The sequence below is a fragment of the Macrobrachium nipponense genome, chromosome 32 (genome assembly GCF_015104395.2).
Source record: "Macrobrachium nipponense isolate FS-2020 chromosome 32, ASM1510439v2, whole genome shotgun sequence".
NCBI lineage: Eukaryota > Metazoa > Arthropoda > Malacostraca > Decapoda > Palaemonidae > Macrobrachium > Macrobrachium nipponense.
Genome location: NC_061094.1, coordinates 22,150,420 through 22,165,330, shown reverse-complemented (window position 1 = coordinate 22,165,330; position 14,911 = coordinate 22,150,420).

Here is a 14,911-nt window from a genome sequence, read left to right as displayed (position 1 = left end):
CTGGCAACAAGGAATACCAGGCTACTTGAAGCTCCAAGTTGTGCAAGGTTGCCACCTTTTAGAAGTGAATATATCTGAGAGCAAAAATGAAGGAACACAATCTGAGTATTGAACTTATGATCAATGTATCATGAAGTGATACAAAGGAAGCAACGTTGAGCCTGTACATTTTTTTTTTTTTACATATGCAACTAAAATAATACTACAGAAGTGTATGCAAGGGTAAAAATTTAGAAAAATCACAAAAATTCCATTCATATATGACTTTAATCATTTCATCAACATTTCTTTACCCAATTCATCAATGCTTCACACATTTGTTTTCCACATTGGCACCCCCTTTTAGTGCACTTGATAGGTATGATGTCTCAAGCCATGGAATGATACAAAAAGATGGCTTTCCAAAACATTGATCACAAAAATAGGACTGCTTTCTCTTCCATTATCTTTCTTTAAGCAATTCTTTGGCAAGGAAGAGCATACAATACATTGGGGCTTGTGGTTTTTGTCAACATACTGTGCTGGAAAATGCCTTTCAGTCAACCTACATTCCATAGGATTTGAACATCTACCCCCTTGAGTTTTGCTCCCTTTAAAGCCTTACCCAGTGTCAGTCATTTTTCCATGATTTTTTTTCAAGTTTATTAGTGGGATTTTGAATATTGTAACATATGTTTGAGTCTACAAATGCAGCAATAACTATTATATGTCAAATAGGTTGGTATAATCTTTCGCTATTTCTTTTGTAAAGAAATGTTGAGTATGTATATATGTAGATATATACACGTATCTACATGAATACAGGGCTGGTCAATTTCTGTCCCCCTTTGATTGAATTTTCTCTTTATATATCCTCATAAAAGAAAAGAAAAAAAAATTCCTAGGTTAGGCTACACCCAGAGTCAAAAGGAAAAATTAAAAGGGCAAAGTCAGCTGACTGATAAAAACAAAACAAAGTATTTTGCCAATAGTTAAATTAATTAGTGGGGTTTATTACTAAATGTGATGTTTACATTGAAAAACAAAAAAAATATTTACAAATTCCTTCTCGTATACCTATCGTATAAGAAAAAACTTCGGGTTTAGGAAACAAAGCTCCTTTCCTCATTTGACTATTATTTATATTTATTTATATTAAGTAAATATATTTAATAATGTCTGGATACACCATTAACTGTCACATTTTGAGCTTCATTTACGATGAAATATGTACACATACATGTAATTGTCATGGCAACCGTTCACATCTTAATGTAAACAAACTTTCACTTTCACTAAACGAACTTTAGCTAGCAGCATATTACAACAAATTTATGAATATATTGATTTATATAACAAAATATGCATATTGATACCGTGAAAAAGATATATATATCACAATTTCATGTTTACATAACATGAAAATAATAAAAACAGAACAAAATAAGCAATTGACTTGGAGAAGAATGAAGAGCAGTATGACGGAACGAAATGCGAAATGCGTTGTCTGTTAGGAGAGTGAGATTTCTCCGCCCACAGTGGCCATAGGGGCAGAGTCTGACCAAACGTTGAGTGCATCTGGGGAACGGGTAATCGCATCCTGTGGAGCAACACCTTTTATTAGTCAAGCAACTTTATTCATAATTTTCTTTAGCTTCTTGAGCTGTACGTTGGGTAACTTATAGTACACCAAGTTACAATAGTATATGCGGTTTATAACACAGTTGATGACAAGATTCTCAAAAGAACTTTCATCAACATATTTCCTCACAAAGGCTATATTCTTAAGATATTATCCAGCAACTTTCACTACATTATTAATTTGTAGACCGAGTGACAAGCCTAATCCAATTACCCCCCGAGATCACAGACCCTATCTATATGTTGTCTGGGCCCAATTTTCATTTACATTCACTTGATTAACACACAGGCTCCTTAAGTAACACTCTTTACCGAACTCAGTTTTATTTTCCTTCTATTTCAACTGTTTCAAAGTCATCCATTGTTTAATATTTGATACTTCATTAACTTTTCTATTTGTATCCCCAATATTTGTGATAATGAAATAGAATTGTGTGTCAACGGTATATAACTAATATTCTACTCCAACATTATGTAGTATATTAGACAAACTAATTGTATAGATACAGAATGGGACAGGGCCAAGCACATCCTTTGCGTCGGAGGTTCACACAATGACACGGCATTTCCAATCTGTGCACAAAACGACCTATTCTTCAAATAGTCCTTCTAAAGCTCAGGTGCATCACCTACAACTCCAATGGATTGGAGATCATCTAAGAGTAAATCAAAACAACTGTGTCGAAGGCAGCGCTTATATCCAAGAGCACCAAAGTGCACACTTCTGTATCCATCATTTCCAATAGGTCATTTACCACTGAACATCTAGTTGTCTCAGTGGAATATCATTGTCTGTGTTCAGACTGGCAATCAGGAAAATATACTAAAAAAAGCAGAAAGTTCTCAACTGCAATACTATCTCCGATATAGGCACCGGATCGGATGAACAATTTGTTTTCTTCATAATTATAGTGATATCATGAATAGTTATTCTATTAAAAATAGAAAATCTAGTATCAATCACCACAGTATAATGATGGGGCGACGCGGTGCTTCTGAAAAATCTGAAACTGTTTTCAGTTTTATTCTTGAAAAACTCTAAAAACTGGATAAAACTCGATCACTTAACCATCAGGTAGTTTTTTTCTTTTTAAATTCCTGTTAAACCGCCCAGGAGATTATATAATACCTTATTTGTATCTTTTCCCTGCCTCGCTAATTTTTGCATTATAGTACTCAGTTTTCCTCCTTTTTATCATGTTATATTCATCCCATGAACGATGAGTCTTTAATCTTCTTATAGTTTTTCCTTTCATCGTCTCTCTCTTCTTTTCCAGTATTTCGCCATTAAACCATGGAGATTTATCATTAACTACAATGTTCTTTTCCTTAAATGAACACATATTATCATATTTGGGCTTATTTCTGCAATTATATACACTTAATTATCAGGCATTCAACGCCGAATCACATGATTCAAGGGGTCGATGATCGCAGTGATTTTGAAAACCATCATTTATTTTCTGAGTTACTTACTATCTCTATAAATTTAACAGGGGAAAAACTAGATTTGTTTCAATATTTCAGCTTTTTCGCCACTTTACATCATTTGGCATATAAAAAGTAATGGGACAATGCACTGGAAAAACCGTACATCTTTCCTCAACTTGTATATTATATTAATAACACTTGAATTACAGCATCACATAAATAACGTGTGACCTCTTGTTGCAGTAGAGCAATTTATAATGTTTACAAGATGATGCGACACAAGTAGATCACTAAACGCTTCAACACCTTCACTGGTCAGATCAGCCATTAAAATCACCACAGATAAAAAAACACTTTGCAGATATCAATCCCGTCAAGCAGTAGGCCAAACTCATCTTGAAAAAAAAAAAATTATATTTGTTGAGGGAGGTCTATAGACTACGATGAAGAACATTCTCGCACCAGAATAAGTAAAATTTCCTTTAAGATATTCAAAACTTGTTACATCAGCTCTTTTTACAAACTTGATATCAGTGCACCCCCTGTGAACGAAAAGACCGACCCTACCCCCTTTACCTTTACTTGGAACGCGAAGGAAACTAAGCGTAGACGGGGGTCATTTCAGCAATCTTGGCAGTTTCAGTCTTTCAGCCATGTCTCAGCAATGGCTAAAATAACGATTGCATTTTCAGTTAAGTCTCTAATCTGCAGCGTTTCATTTCCTACAGATTGGATATTCACATAACCAAATTTTAAACTTCTACTAGCAAGTGTAGGCATGATCCATGTAAGCAGCAAATCAGCAATCCTCTTCATCTCATATTCTAAAGCTTTGTATTGTTTTGAGTTCCCTGCATTACGTTTGATATTTGTGTCTCTGACACTTTATAGGTACAGACCATCATTTTAACAGTAGTACTACAGTCCTTGTCTTGTGACATCCTGCGCATATTCCATATTTAACATGTGGTTTATTATTGAACCCACAATATTTTTCTAAATGACCATATCTTTGACAATAGTAGCAAGTGATGGTATGATGCCTGACTCTCACTGCATAGATGCCCCATTTCAGTCTCACTTGTCGCCATTTTCTTGAACAACCCTCCTTACCTCAGGTTCATACTTCAAAATACAATGAAACGTTCCTCCAGAGGCTGGCTTTTTAAACACAACTGATATCTTCTTATCAATTTCAGAGATTGATTGCGAATATCAGCCTCTCTCAATCATGTTTTTTACCACCTCCTGTTCTACCTCAAGTGTACTGCAAACCATTATCTTACCTCGGTTTATATTTTAATCTTCTTAATGTCAGTTCCCTGAACGTCATACCTGATCTTATTCAATGCCAAGTCCTGAGTATGTTCATCTGCAAAATCAAAATTTTTGAAAGTAAATTGTATTTTTCCTAACTATACAAACCTGAGGTCCTTTGCAAAAGGAATTACTTTCTGCATAGCTGGAATTACGGCCATTAAATTCTTAAACAAGGTGGTTAGGCAGTAACTACCATGTGGCAGGTGGATAGGCCAGCCTGCCCGGATGTAAACACTACACTTTGCCTTTCGGCCCAAGTTCAGATAGAGGGTGGCATGAGGTGGGTATATATGTAAAGGACCTCAGGTTTGTATAGTTAGGAAAAATACAATTTACTTTCAAAAATTGTGATTTGTTCCTACATGATATACAAACCCTTGGTCCTTTACATAAGGAAGCCTCACTGATTGGTGGGAAGAATATGAGTGAGCCTCTAGAACTGACTGGAGTTCTGCACACCTAGGCTACCCCTCCTGGTTGTAAGAGCGAGGAGGAGTGCCCTGCCTCTGACAACTTGATTGGAGTATAGGAGCTGCATGATCAAGAGTCAGACTTCTGGGCCTTTTCAAAATGAGTGAGGAATCGTAATTCATCCGAAAATGGTCTGTGAAGAATATTTAGAGTCAGAGGCATTAATGCAAAGTTCTGAGAAGGGTTTGCAGTATTGCCAGTCTCCTTCCTCCCCTTGCTAGAGGAAGGAGCAGGATTGCTTCTATGATTCTGATAAGAAACAGAAAAGAAGCTCTATATGTCAGCTTACTGCATCCAACACCTGACCAGCCAGTGTGTTCGAGTCCTATCCTCAACCCAAAGGAAGAGTGGAAGGACGTGGTGGGCACGGTCTAGGAGAGGCCAGTCACTCTCGCATCCTTCTTACCACTAGAACTGCACACCATAGGCGAGATGCAAATCGTCCCCTTGAAGGAGCCGGGTAAGCAAACACAACCTACAAGCATCCACCACCGGTCCAAGGACCTGTGGGCAGGCCCAAAGGAAAAGATAAATATGGTTGCAATGAGGCCTTATCTATCTTTCTGTCTGACATTCTTCGGAGTGATGAAATGTACCCATCCACTGGACTATCCAACTACAGAGAAGTCTCTCACGGTCTCGTAATACCCGGAGAAAGACGTGTCATGGGACACTTCTGCAATGGCAGTCTGCAGCAGATAAAGACACCGACACTCCATGGTGGGTGTCGACCCTTTATGGATACAGCAATGCACCAATAGGAGAAAGTAATGACTGATCTGGATCAACCAATACAAAGTCCCACAGCGTAGCTCATGACGGTCACAGACTTTTCAACAGTTGCCAACTGACTGCTCTCAGTGTGAGATGTCATGCATCCGAGACGTAGTCACATGACACTTGCCTTTTGAAGGGCTATGCTGAGAACAACCATACAAATCGTCTGTCTTGTTCGCCACCGATGTTGGGAGACGAGATGATGATTCTTTCAAGGCATGTGCACATCAGATGATAGTCAATTGCATTCCAGAGACTGAGGTCCCTGATGGCAAGACAAGTTCTCATAGTAGTTGAATCTCAACTAAGGAGAAACAATACTATATGCTGGTGAAAGACTAAGGTGCATGCGGACCTACGTCTTCACAGTTGAATCGAGAGAATTAAACTTTCAAGATTCTGAATATAGAAAAAGTCCCGTCAATGACACCAACCAGTGAAGACGGTTTTAATCCCTGTTGTTTACAGAAGACTGAAAAAGCTAAACCGCTATTTCACTGCTGTTCGGTGAGAAAGTCGGAGTTTGCAATGACGGCGGAGTGTCTTTTCGTAATGAAAACACAGGGATTGTACTGCCTGAAGAACCACTTCTCGTGGGCTGGATCAGGGAGGACATTCCTATTTACCTTTGAAGCAGAGCTGGCAGGGTGGGGAACAGGCAAAGTCTTCCATTATTCATTTACAATTCGGGGTGAACAAAGAATAATTGCACAGCTTACAAATTATGAAATGTTTATTAGAAGACAAACTCATATTGTCTGAAGAATACATTCTGCGTCATCGCAGCGGCAGGTGAGATGACGCGGAAGACTAGGCTACAGATTTCTGTTACCGTGAGGTAAACAGAAAGATGATAGAGTCTAGTGAGATATATCTGTCTGAAAATTCTTGCAATGGCAAAAGGCGATGCAGGAGAGATGGTCATACACGTATGCGAGAATTCCACCCAACCAGAGACCTAAGTCTGTGATTGCCAGGCAGAGATTCGAATCAGTTGTCAACCTTGACAGAGAGACAATTCCATCCGACATATCTCTGAGAGCCAGTGTAGTTCTTGCTAAACTTGTTGTCATCCTGAGTTGCCAGGTATTCCATTCCATGAAGGAATGTGTTCGGCTAGAACCATCGAGGGCAAAAAGATTTGCTCAAGCATTTGCATTTTAACTGAAATGGGAGGGACGAAAACCCCCCTATTCGATGAATGCAAATGCTGTTGTAAACAATACCACTAGTATCTCAAAATTAAAACCGGTAACTCTTAGGAGGCCTGCAAGGCAGTCCCAAGTTGTAGGTCAATTAAAAGAAGGTACGCTTCGTCTCGGTCACATACCTGTAGAGTTAACTACAGTTATGTGCCTACTACTAACAATTCAACTGATAACAGAAGCATGTCGCGAGAGCAATATACATAGTATATTTGTAGGTTTCTGTACATCAACCTTCAGCCTAAATTCTCTTCCATTCGAGGAACAAGAATAAGGAATGGAAGCAGACCTCCTTCATTCTCTAATGAAGAGAGCGAAGGTGAAGTTTCCCAGAAGGGAGACTTCTACGGTGATAACAGGATATCGAAGACGACTAGTTCAAGCCGAACTGAATGTTCCCAAAACAGTAGCACTGAAGAGGCATTCAAACTCACAGTGCTATCCATCCTGACCGGATTGACATACTTTCGGTAAGATCATAGGATTGGACCAAAAACAGTCTCAGGTTCGAATTCCGAGGAGTAAACCCCACCGAATTCTTCTTATTTCCTCGAGTCATTCTGGTATAACCAAGAAGTAAAGGGAAAAAAAAGAGAGGAGGATTGACTGCTATTGCCCGTTCTTCTCTGTAACCCCGGGGTGACCGCGTACTGAGGCGATGGACCATCAGGTCCATCTAGGCCGAGCCCCTCCCGAGATATTCTTCCTTCAGCAGCAGCACTTCCTTCGACTGCTAGAAATTCCAGGAATTTAATGGCTTAGCGAGACTCCCAAGTTCGTAATAACAATTACTGGAAATGTCTTGTCTCGACAGTGTGTTTGGAAATTACAGGAAAACCAAAACACTCTTGAGATGCAAGAAATTCAAACATTCGGCAAGATTCCCGATTATTGTAGTAACAATTATCAGGAATTCTCGTCTCGCCCACTCTGGACCGTGGTCTCACCCAAGTGTTTGCAGTCAGAGAGTGCTAGAAATTCCAAAGAATTTTAAGCGCTCGGCAAAACCCCCAAATTTCGTCAGACGATCATTGAGTGGTGGTCTTCTTCAATTCCCGTAGAAATCGAGGAGGAATGGGCAAGATCCTTCCTAAACGACGTGGACGTACGTCCAGTAGGACCCAAAGGTCCCTCCAGGAACGCAGTCCCCCGACGCTGAATCCTACGGAGAGTGCTCTGCAAGACACCTCCCATTCACCTCGCCCCTCCCAGCATAGCCATAGAAAGAGAGGGAATGTGGGAGGAAGACTGGATGCTCTCGCTTGCCTTGCCAGCAGAACTAGCAGCTGGAGAAGCGAGTCAAAGGCAGTTATCAACCTGCAGTGATGGCCGCTCTGAGAGTCAAGGAAAACGTTACCACCTGCGGAAAACATTTTCATGAGGAGGGTTACGAAACTCGTACTGTAGGGGAAATGTCTGCTGCCACTGTGACCATCATCTGGGTGGGGCTGACCCTACACCTGACAGGAGAGAGCTGATACCGTCCTCCGACATGTCCCAGTCCTCGCTGAGGCCGAAACCTCTCAAGAAGACCAAAGGGGTAGCCCACACTGGTCTCTGCGTGTGCAGTCCTGCAGGACCGTCACATGAACAGCGGTGATGGTCACTTCGTGAGTCTAGGAAAGCGTCATCGTTCTCGCCAGCCAACCAACACCCCCCCCCCCCCAATGATCTGTTCGGTCTCAAGACCAAACCAGGCTCATAGGCTCTTGTGGCCAGACCGTAAGGAGTGCACTCCTCACGGTCACTCCTGTTCGCCTCGCTCCTCCCGGTGTAGCCCGAGGAGGTTGAAGGGACAGGTGAGGGAGACCTGACATTCCTACCCTGCCCACCAGCAGAACCAGTAGGCTGGGAGGACTGCAGGTGATCGCTTGGTAGCGTGGTGAGATCGAGCACCGTCCTCACAATGCGCCACAGTCCCAGAAGTAGCTGAAGCTGTTCCTGGAGACTAGGGGGGGACCTCTTCCCAGCCTCGCTATGTGAACAGTCTAGTAGGACCGTCACGTCAACCCTAGGTACCAAACGATCACTGGTCTGGCAAGGGTCACCTGAGTGACTCCTACCATCCTTCTGCTCTGTGCTTGGGTCCTGACGGTGAGCGTACTCAGCTGTCTGGACCTTGGCTGCAAGGTTACCCGTAGGTGACCATACACTCAGTGATGCTCACGAGCAAGCAGCCGAGACGGTTCCAGGTCCGGAGGTGGAACCTCTGGTGCCGGGAGTGGAGGTACCAGCAGTGGCTGGTACCTCCATGGTCCCTGTCTTCTTCTTCCCCGAGGAAGGAGAGATGGGCCCTGTTCCCAGAGGAATGGGAGGACCAGCGGAAGACCCACCTGTCTCACCGGAGCGAGACAGACCCTTAGAAGTCCCTGTGCGAGACTTCATGGGGGGAGGGGGGGCAGGGGGCGAGGCCACCTTCTTCTTTCTCAGTTTGTTTGTATGGTATTTTATGTTGCATGGAACCAGTGGTTATTCAGCAACGGGACAAACAGCTTTACGTGACTTCCGAACCACATCGAGAGTGAACTTCTATCACCAGAAATACACATCTCTCACTCCTCAATGGAATGGCCAAGAATCGAACCCGCGACCACAGAGATGGGAAGCTAATACCACACCAACCACGCCGCTGAGGCGCTTTCTTCATCAGTTGGGGGGCCCTTGGAAGTCGAAGGGGAAGAAGCAGCAGAAGACGATGACACCTTCCTCTTCTTCTTCGCCAACTTCCTCAGGACGGCAGGAGGTTCTCCCATCCAGGAAGGGGCTGTGGTGGCTGACGAAGCAACAGGCACCAGCGCGACCTGGGAAGGAGGACCTGACGGAGCAGCAGCGGAGAGAACGCTTCCCTCAGGAGGGTTATGAAACTCTTGTAAGGCAGGCGAAGCATCTCCAACCACCGAGACTCTGGGTGGGGCTGAGCATGCACCTGACTGGAGAGAGCCAATACTGTCTTCCAACTCGTCCAAGTTACGAGCAATCATTGCGAGAGTGATTACTGCCAAGGCTTGAATCACCTGAGTGACTCTCTCCTTTCTTCCACCCCGTGCCCGAGTCATGACGGTGAGCGGACTCAGCGTCAACGACTCTGGATGCATGCGAATCCAAAGATTATGTGCACTCGGGGACTCGTGAATGCGTGCCTGACACAGAACTAGACTTAGGGGCAGAACCTCTAGGACTGGCAGCAGAAGTGTGAACCAAAGTTTGTGCTTGTATTGCTCCCAACATGCTAGGCCCTGGGGACAGCGTGACAGTTCCTGTTCCCGAAGGAACGGGAGAGCCAGTGGAAGATCCAAGCACCTCCTCAGTTGAGGAGACAGACCCTTAGAAGTCTCATGACGAGACTTCTTAGAGTGGGGAGACAACCTTCTCCTTCTACGGCAAAGAGCCTTAGGAGTCGAAGGGGTGGAGACTGATGAAAATATGATGATCTTGAAGAAGAGGATGAAGACACCTGAGGAGCTCTCATCCTCTTCGATTCCTCCAAATTCTGCAAGACTTCTACCATCAGGAATAGTTAATCACAGGGCAGCGGCGAAAGCTTCGTCCAGTGACAACTCCAGGGTAGTAGTGGTAATGAATATGATTACCAGCAGGGGATCAGTACACACACTCAAGGATCAGTATCACAACATGCTACGAGTCACAGGTACAATTCCAAGGTTAGGATAACCAATACGAAGAGCTATCCAACTTATACTGCCGTAAACACAATCACCACAGTTAGTCTGTAAAAAAGAAAAAAAATTAAAGTAATAAGGATATTCCTCTCGCATCCAAGGGCCCCTTCGTCCGATAGAAAGTAAATGGATGAAGGAGAAGAGAAATTACCAGAAAAAAACAAAAAACAAAGGACCAACATCTAAAGTTCCGGTCGGTAATTCCCAAAGCGTGAGCGTGAATTACTGATGAATACGTCTCGTTACAGGGTCAATATCACTCACGTTAAATACATGTCTCGTCCTCACGTTATAGGGCGAAAGTATGTAAATAATATGTTGGCATACCTTTGCCGCCAACTCCGAACACAAAGTAGAAAGGCGCTATGACGGCTATCACAAAAAGTGGGTTTACATATTAATTGAATTCAATATTAATATCAAACACCGTATATACATATTTAAAAACAGAAATAAAAAGAAATTTGAAATAACATGACCATGCTTCGTCCACCTAGTATCAATAATTGGAATGTTATTGAAGGCAATTGCAACATCAACTTTCCTCTCAGTAATCTTCTCAGACAGTTGTTTAGACTTAATGATCAAGAAATTTAATGATCAAGAAATTCTTATTCTTTGTCAGCATAGGTAATCTTCTCAGGTTGAGGAGCAGCCATGTTTTTCAGGATTGTACGATATGTTCTTCGGCCATGCGCTGCCGAGCATGCATCCGTTATTGGCAATTCTGTATACGCTGTTGCGAGTCAGTTGGCTCCCGAGTATCCTGTAATAAAGTCCAGTCTCCAGGACGTTGTGTCATTGCAAACCCAACATGGCGCAGTGAGTAGGATAAGGACCAACCATGCCCCAGATACGTCGACCACCCCAGGCCACGCCGAGGGCGTGCCTCCCACCTGCCAATGCCCAAGGGGCCTGGTCCCACAGGCCGCGTCAATTGGGGCAATGCACAGACGTTATTTGCAGACCAGCAGCGTGCCATCCGTTCCCTTCAGGATGCCCTTCCCGGTTCAGGAGCACGTGCCGGTAAAGTTCCTGTCTCTGCTGCCCCTGAGAAGTGTGAGGCGGTAATGTCTTCGGCAGCGTTCAGATCCTGGAGACGTTCGATGACGTATTGGATTCACCTTAACAAGTTCCCGCCGCAGGATGTTGTCCTGCACATTAGGCTCAACTGTGTACCGGCGTTGCAACGTGCACTGGACGCTCGGTATTCAGATGCCAAATGGAATGCCCTCGCCCCAGACGCGGCTCTGGACGCCATCGGGAATATTGTGTTGCGGTCGTCGAATCAGGCAGTTCAGTGGTCTGAATTCTTTGCCCTCGCACAAGGGCGCGAGGAATTAGTGAGCGACTATTTTTCGAGGTGTGCTCAGAAGGCCACCGACTGTGATTTTGAGTGTCCCAAATGCGGGGGAGTGTTTAATAGAGTACATGCTGTTGCGGAAAATATGGTAGGCCTCAGTGACCCTGTATTAAAGAGGCATGTTTTTCAGACATGTGAGACATTTAAGAGTGTAGATGCCCTTCAGGCACTGTGCTGCACTTTCGAAGCTGCACGCCAAGATGTCGAAAGTATCCCACGCGTCGCTATCAGTGAGAGGGGGTCTGCTGGCGCCTCGAGTGATGACGTCACAGGCATTGATGACGTAGAGCCAGACGTCGCGGTGTTGCGCGGCAATTCCAATGTGAAGCGTTGCGGAAATTGTGGGGGGCGCCATCCCTTTGGTCGAGCGTCGTGCCCAGCAAGAGGTATAACGTGCCACGGGTGCCAAAAGGTAGGGCACTTTCAGAATGCTGCAGGAATACGAAGAAAGCGCCGCTTGCCTCGAGTTTAGCGATTGTTGCAGACACGCACCTCTCCCCCCACCCCACGATCAAGGCTTGTGTTTCCCATAGAAACGGGAATTCAGTATCCACACTCGTCGTAGCAGACACAGGAGCACAGATCTGCGTTGCCGGACCCACGATTCTCTCAAGACTGCAAATAAATTCACTGGAGTTGCAGCCGCGAGCAGGTCTGAGGGACGTAGCTAATCTCCGAGTGAGATGTCTTGGATCAAAGACATGCTTCATTGATATAGGTGGGCGACGCACGAAGCAGGAGGTTTACTTTGTGCCGACGGCCAAGAACTTCTATATATCGCTGAATGCTTGTAAGGAGCTGGGAATAGTACCCCCTGACTTCCCTCACCCCTACCATCTCGTTGCATCAGCTGATGTGCTTAATGAAGACGTCGCACGGCCTAACTCCCCTAAGACAATGAAGCCAGCCACCTTACCCATCCCGCCTGTGGAGGAGAATATACCGAGACTTGAGGAGTGGTTATTACGGCATTTCTCTTCAACAACCTTTAATACAACCAGGGAACCGTTACCTGTCATGACGGGCAAGCAGCACCACATCCATTTGTTGCCTGATGCCGTGCCTTATGCCTGTCACACGCCCGCGACAATCCCTAAGCATTGGGAAGAGGAGGTCAAGGCTCAACTTGACGAGGACGTTCGGAAGGGCGTGATAGAACCAGTCCCAGTGGGGGATGCAACGGAATGGTGTGCAAGGATGGTCGTTGTCGCCAAGAAGACGGGTCAACCTCGCCACACAGTAGACTTCCAGCGCCTCAACGCCCACTGTCTTCGGGAAACTCATCATACACCGGCACTTCGACATGATTTTCAAGCATCCCCATTCATACGTACAAGACTACGGCGGACACCCACTGGGGTTTCCATCAAGTGGAATTGGACGAAGACAGCCGCCCGCTTACGACCTTTATCACTCCATGGGGACGATACCGTTATCGTAGAACACTCATGGGCCACTGTTCGGCGTCGGACGCCTACACAAAAAGGTTTGATGATGCCCTGCAAGACATCACCAGAAAGCATAAATGCGTTGACGACACTTTGCTATACGATCACAGCATTGAAGAGGCGTTCTGGCATGTATATGAATTCCTGTCAACGTGTGCCTCTGCAGGTATCACACTCAAGCCCGAGAAGTTTAAATTCTGCAAGAGAGAGGTCACTTTCGTCGGTTATTACCTGGGATGGGAGTCATACAAACCCGCAGACGAACGACTAGACGCCATTCGTAACTTCCATATGCCAGAGAAGCCCTCCATCACGGATATTAGGTCGTGGTTCGGGTTCGTGAATCAGTTAGCGCCCTTCCTTGCAACGGCGCCCATCATGGAGCCCTTTAGGGACCTCCTCAGAAAGCCCACTGGAAAAAACGTTTACTGGGATAGTCAGCTACGTGACAAACTCCGGCAGGCACAGGTCATCTGTCAATTAGCCAAGGACGGCTTGGCATATTACGACAAAACACGCCCTACGACGATAATGACGGATTGGAGTAAAGAAGGTATCGGGTTCGTAGTCCTTCAGCAGTATTGTATTTGTCAGTCAGCTGACAGCCCCTTTTGTTGCAAGGGCGGCTGGCGCCTTGCCCTGTGTGGTAGTCGACACCTCACCTCCTCTGAAGCTGGGTATGCCCCCGTAGAAGGAGAAGCCCTGGCAGTTACCTGGTGCTTGCGGAAGGCCAGGCTGTTCCTACTTGGGTGTCCTAATCTCACCATCATCACGGACCACCGTCCTCTCGTCAAGCTGCTGGGTGACAGAGCCCTTAAGGACGTCATCAACCCGAGATTATTCAACCTGAAAGAGAAGACACTCCAGTTCAAGTTCCACATGAAATACCTGCCCGGAAAAAGGAACACTGCCGCGGATTTTCTTTCAAGGTACCCGACCATGCGAGCACCCCGCGAAGCTTCCGACGTGGATTTGGAGGACGACATTCAAGTGGCAGTGGCATGTGCAACCGTGGCCGCCTTGGAACCGGATATCATCGTGTTGGATGAAGACTGCGTAAGGAGCGCCGCATCTAACGACCCTGTATATCAGCTCTTGCTTGCAAGGGTTGCAGCGGGCGACTGGCCCCAACAGAAGTCGCAAGAACTCGCCTGCCTTCGCCCCTTCTTCAGCGTTCGGGACCGCTAGCCATCAACCAGGATCTGGTGACATACTCAGTGGACCAAGGATGTGTTCGCTTGGTTATACCCGAGGATTTACGCCGCCAGGTAGCCGCTAACCTACACGCAGGACACCAAGGCCTCGACTCGATGCTTAGAAGGGCCAGGCAGTCGGTCTATTGGCCGGGAATAGAAGGGGACCTTCAGCATTGCCGCGCCCGATGTACTTCATGCGATGAACATGCCCCCCTCACTGCCTCCTGAAGAAATGATACACACGCCGCCTGCGGAATATCCCTTCCAGCAAGTCGTAGCAGATATGTTCCAGATAGAAGGCAGTGTATACATGGTGTATGCCGATAGACTAACAGGTTGGTTAGAAGTGGCTCATTTCCCCAATGGTGCCACGTCTAACAAAATCAGTAATCACCTTCGA